The sequence below is a fragment of the Mytilus galloprovincialis genome, chromosome 8, assembly GCF_965363235.1.
Source record: "Mytilus galloprovincialis chromosome 8, xbMytGall1.hap1.1, whole genome shotgun sequence".
Lineage (NCBI taxonomy): Eukaryota > Metazoa > Mollusca > Bivalvia > Mytilida > Mytilidae > Mytilus > Mytilus galloprovincialis.
Window position 1 is genome coordinate 23,346,072 of NC_134845.1, and position 6,005 is coordinate 23,352,076.

Consider the following 6,005-nt stretch of genomic DNA (forward strand, 5'->3'; position numbering starts at 1 on the left):
GTATATTTTTTATTTGTAAGATGCATTGGTATGATCGAAAGGGTATTTACAAAGAAAATATGGATACAGTATTTTAATACACCTCCCTTGATACATCATTAAAAGTACATACACATTAAACGTCATATGAAAGTCAGACAACACTTATCAATATCACAGCCATACAGTGCTAGTGCACACCACTACAATGCTATAGAGTGTGTATTCACAGTAATTATGATAACATCATAATAGATAGCAAAGATTCCTTAAAACATGTAAAACGTTTAAAAACTAATGTGCAGAATAAGACAAAAAATTATGTCATATGATGACACTTTTTGGATCTGTTCCATGTATATGAGTTGATTTTCTGGTCTATTTTTATATTTATAGCAAATTATAGACAGTAGTTTCGATACAAGCCTGGTTAGTTGTATGCATTCATGTTACCTATATTGTTCCCTTTTATAGATTTAATATATGTTTCTAATTTGACTTCCAAGTACTCTTCTTGATATATTTTATTCGATTAATTGTTTTATATCAAATTATATAATTTTATGTCCTTTAATATTTCATGCTATTCAACAGTATTGCAACGTTAAATTAGACTTTAAATGACTGTCGTTGATGCTGTATGGTCATGATCAGTTATCGTATGGTCAGTTGAGTGGTCAACATTGTAGCGTTTATTTTTACTTCCCAATTCAGCTCCCCTTTTGCAAAATGCGAGATTTCTTATACTTTGCCTAAAACGTTTGTCAAAAATAAAATATATTATTGGATTTGCAACATGGTTGACGATGTAAAATCGTTCAGCTATTTTCAAAGTCGAAAATGCGAACTCATTGATATCCTTCTCATCAAACCAGTTCTTTGCAACTTTAAGGAAAAAAAGAGGAATATAACTCAGTGCAAACACCACTGAAATAGTAAAAGCAATTTTTGTCATTTTTTCGGACATATTGCCGTCGGAAGTTTGTGTATGAGGACAAAGTCGTTTTTGGCGTTGTAAGTAAATTTTCCTTGCTATTAGAGAATATAGCACAAACAAAATTATGGTATAAATCGAAAATAAACATACGTTGAAAGTACTGTATACAATCGAGAACTTCGAAGGATGCTCAGCAGTAATTGGACAGGTGCGTGTAGTAATGTTATTTTGTACTTGTAACTCGTCAATATCAATCAACACTGATTGTGGCCATGACAGTAGTATTCCGATAACGAGACAGGCTATAATAAAATAATGAACGTTCCTGACAGAAATTTGTGTTTTGACGGAAAAACAGATTTGTCTGAATCTGTGCACTGACAGTAACATCACCAGATGAGCAGAATATATGAATCCAAATACAATTACTCCTGTGATAATTTTGCACGCCCACCGTCCATCGAATGTATAATAATGAACAATACGAGCAATATTAAATGGTATGCCTAAAGTGCAGAAAATTAGATCAACAACAGCCAGATTACAAATGAGAACTCTGAACACACATTTGGAATATTTGGTACCGTATATGAATAAAACGGCTAAATTGCCTGGTATTCCAAAAATCAACAATAGGCAAAGAAATGAAATCGGTGCAATGAAACGTCCGATATGTTTATCCATTATATCATCAAGTGTGATTGTTTCATTCATTTTAAATGTTTCTTAGCCACAATTCTGCAGTATACGTTATCTACATACGAAACGTAATAATTTCTCGCATGCTTGACAATCAGATATGAAGTGAATGAGAGGAGAGTAATATATTTTATTTATAATTTAATTGTTTCTTTGTAAATTTCATCATGTCATGCGTAGGTGTTAAACAATAGATATTATTCTGTGAAAATTATCAACATCGCAGACAATACGGAAATGAGCAGTTTAATTTTAGAAGAAAAATAATCAAGAGGAAAACATCCACACATTCTACGCACATAATAAATCATATTCAACAACATAAGAAATGTGCTACTATTATTTTCTTTGGACTAAACATATATCTTGCATATCGTTAACAAAGTCGTTAAGATTAGTCAAAACTTTTACACATTACTCATAGAGTCATACTCTATGTGAAAATTAATCTGAATTCAGTATTCAGTTTCGTAATAGATTCTGTTGCCATACAAATTTGAAATGGTTTATATACTTTTAATTATGACTATCTCCACTGTCGCATCTTAACTTTAACTGTCTCAGTGAAGCGTGGATTTATTTCAGGGTTTCATGACTCTTGAGATAAGAAACTACCATACAAGTTAAGAATTAGTAAAAAAAGGACAGGATTGTAGTACTAACAATTTCAAGTTATAAAATTGAAATCATCCCATCGTAAAGTTTACGGACATCATCACTAAATGGTTGACCGTTATGGAATATAAAGGAAGATGTGGTATGATTGTCAATGAGTCCAAATCACACACAAATGAACAGCTAACTGTCATCGTACGGCCTTCAACACTAAACAACGCCCATAATACATAGTCAGCAATTAATAGCCCCGAAATCACAAATGTAAAACAATTCAAATAAGAAAACTAACGGTCTAATTAATGTACAAAAAATTGAACGAAAAACAAATATGTAACACAACAAATTACAACCAATTACAGACTCAGGTGACGGCATATATGTTCAAAGGTTTATAACTACAATCGCGTTCCCTTTTGTTTAGGAAAGTGACCTACCAAATTACAGTCAACACGGGTTTTGTACTTGCATGAACAACACGACAGGTACAACATGTGGAGCAGAATGTGCTTTCCCTTCAAGAGCACCTGCGATCAGCCCCAGGTTTGTACGGGAATCTAGTTGTTCATTCCTTAGTTTTGTATGTTGTGTTTTGTGTACTGTTGATTTTGTTTCTATTTTAGCCATGGCATTGTCAGTTACTTATGAGTTTGAATGTTCCATTGGTATCTGTTACCTCACTTTTGGAACATATCTGTCGTTATACATTCCATAATGGTTAACAAATTGCTTCCTTGAAATTAACCAATTGATGATTTGTTATATACCACTTGGAACTCTTGTCTTAATAACTTCCTTGCGACTTGAAACCGAATTCTAATGACATCATGATGGCTTGTATTTCCTATCAACTTGGACATATATACTCCATATACAGGAGCTGCTGGAATGTTACTACCTAGAAATTGAAAGCTGAAAACTTTGAAGCTGAATAAACAGCACTTTATTGTGTATGTCAACATACCATTGCTCTTTTACAGTAGTCTATTCACGTAAAAGGCATAAGTTAGGATGAAAGAATGGAGATTTGAAATGATTGACAGAATTACAGCCACAAGAAAGACATTTTTGGGGGATTATGTCTATAATTACAGATTAGTGTTTACTCACATGGGCGAGTCTCAAAGTGCAATTAGTTGCATTGCCGAATGTAACACCTTCTTTTTATGTTTTTTTTACGAAACACACCTTTAAAGGTGGTTAGATGAGTAGGATTTTATTTTAAAACGGGTATTTGTTTTAATTCAATATATGAATATCATCACCAATGAGGAAAACAGTACGACATACTTAAACTGTTCACATTCATATCCGTTTGTCATCCGGTGAATAGTTGTTTCTTTGAAAATCGTATTATCCTTATGATTTACGGTAGGTTTTAATGATATATAACACTTCCTGATAAGACATCAATTTTATATATAATGTACGAGTTTATTATTGTTTCTTATTGTTAGTGTTCACTCATTTCTCTAAATAAAGGCAACAGTAGTATAGTTACTACAGTTATCTGTATATTCAAAATATTTGGTTAAATGCTCTTCGCTTCTTTAATGACACTGGTTACAAATATACGGGAACTATAGTGAGTTATAATTATTCTTTTACTATATATATATATATAGTTATCTTAGAAGATTAATTATATACCATAGGCTATAGTCGCTGTCCGTGCATACCTGATTATGAAACTAACTATTAAGGTCTTTTGATGCAAGATATATATCTAAAAAGACGTTACGTACACACGTTTGAGAATTATCAATAAGAACTATGGTTTTATAACATGTATAAGGGGCTCCCCTTTTTCCTGGATCTGCAGCTGATTTTTTTTTTGATATAGTTTATGCATTGGTTATTAGAAAACACTATAAAATATGTAAATTGGTTTTTATGAAACACCCCAAATGATATAATTTAGGTATTAGAAAACACCCCAAAGTTTATGAATTTGTTACTAGAAAACACCCCAAGGCTTATGCATTGGGTATTATAAAACAGCTGAAAGTTTTTGCAGTGGGTAATACAAAACACCACAAACCTTATCTTAGATGAAATGATCAATAAAAAGGTCTCCAATTTTGGTCTGATAATGTACATGTATAATAAAACGACGACAATTTTAAAATGTATAATGTGTTTAGCCTATTGAAAGGGTGATAAAGAAATACACAATATTGGAACACGTTTTTGATTAAAAAAATAAAACTATTGAAATGAAAATTTACAAGTACAAGGGCCTCGATGTATTCTTTTCGGGATTTTTTTATTTGTATCACTGTCGGATGGTTGGAACCTCTTTTTTTGACGATCAATATTTTTGATTTGGAAAATATGGTTGAAACTCTCATTCACCACGGATTGCAAACCCCTCTTTAAACAGCTAGATCCGTCCCTGTTCATTTCCAAATTTTTCAAAATAATAGCTCAAATTACTCGTGTTTCGGTTATAATATGGAGGGTTTTATTTTCTGTTTTACAATTATCAAAAGTCTTGTTCAAAAGAGAGACGGAATACCTCAAAGCGATGGCCAAACTCATTTTCGACAACAGCTTGGCAATTATATGGCAAATATCAAGAACCGCGTAAAATACTTCAACTATAAAGCATGCTTTATAGTTGGTTGTTTCAATAAAATTGTTTCATATTTTGACTTCTCTGGGCTTTTTACCACCTTCTTTAAAGTGGGATGTGCTCATTGTTGCAGACCGTGCAGTGCCCTTTAGTTGTTTAAAGTATCACCATGTTGTCTCAATGGTAATCTTCACACATCTCCTTATTTTCACATGAGTTATTACATTTTCAACGGTTATTTCATCGAAACTCGTTATTGAAAAAAAATCATGACTTTACAAATCAACAGACAAACAAAAGTAAACAAAACAAAGCGCAGAAATCCGAAGACTGAGCAACACAAACCCAACAAAACAACATGAGTGAAACATTTCTTTAACGAGTCTCTCAAGATTTGTTTACATTCTATCATTATTGATGACCTTGCTATGACCCATATTTGGTTACATCCTTGTTCTTGACTCATTTGTAGATAATTGTTTTATTAACAATTATATTATCCTTAGTTTGATATGTTATACTTAAGGTTTAGTGAGAAATTATTCTTCCTGATTAGATATCCGATTCATATTAAGTGTAAGAGTAATATAAGTACAAACATGTATTCTTACTTAGTTTCAGGAAATCACCCACTCTAATTATTTTTGAAAATCAAGTAATGTTTTCATCGTAGATATTGAAAAACGTTCAATATACATGTACTTACTACGTATTGCTCGATTTAAAAAGCGCTGAAGAAATCAAGAAAAATACTTGATAGGCCTGATATGGATGTATGAGATTATAATAACAATAATTTTATATTTTAATATTTACATAGATGATAAATATCATAAAAATGAATATTGGTCTGTGAAACACCCATCAGTATGGAACTAACTTGTTAAAAAACTTAGATGTTTCCTTTTGACAAGAATGTAAAAATAAATTATAAAACAATTGCATTTTAATTTTTTCATAGGCATTTTCGATTTTTGAGCTTTTTTTTGCCAGTTCCAGTTTTGCTCAGCAATATTTTAATTTCTGTAAGAAAACATTATCTGATTATCTGAAAATGTATCGAATATAGGTACCAATCAAAATATGAACCCCTATCCTACAAATATTTTTCGAGATTAGTTTAAACATATTTATTTATAGTGGATTGGGAAACAAGTTTTGCAACTTATATTAATCCCTTTCCACTTTGCGGGTGCGAGT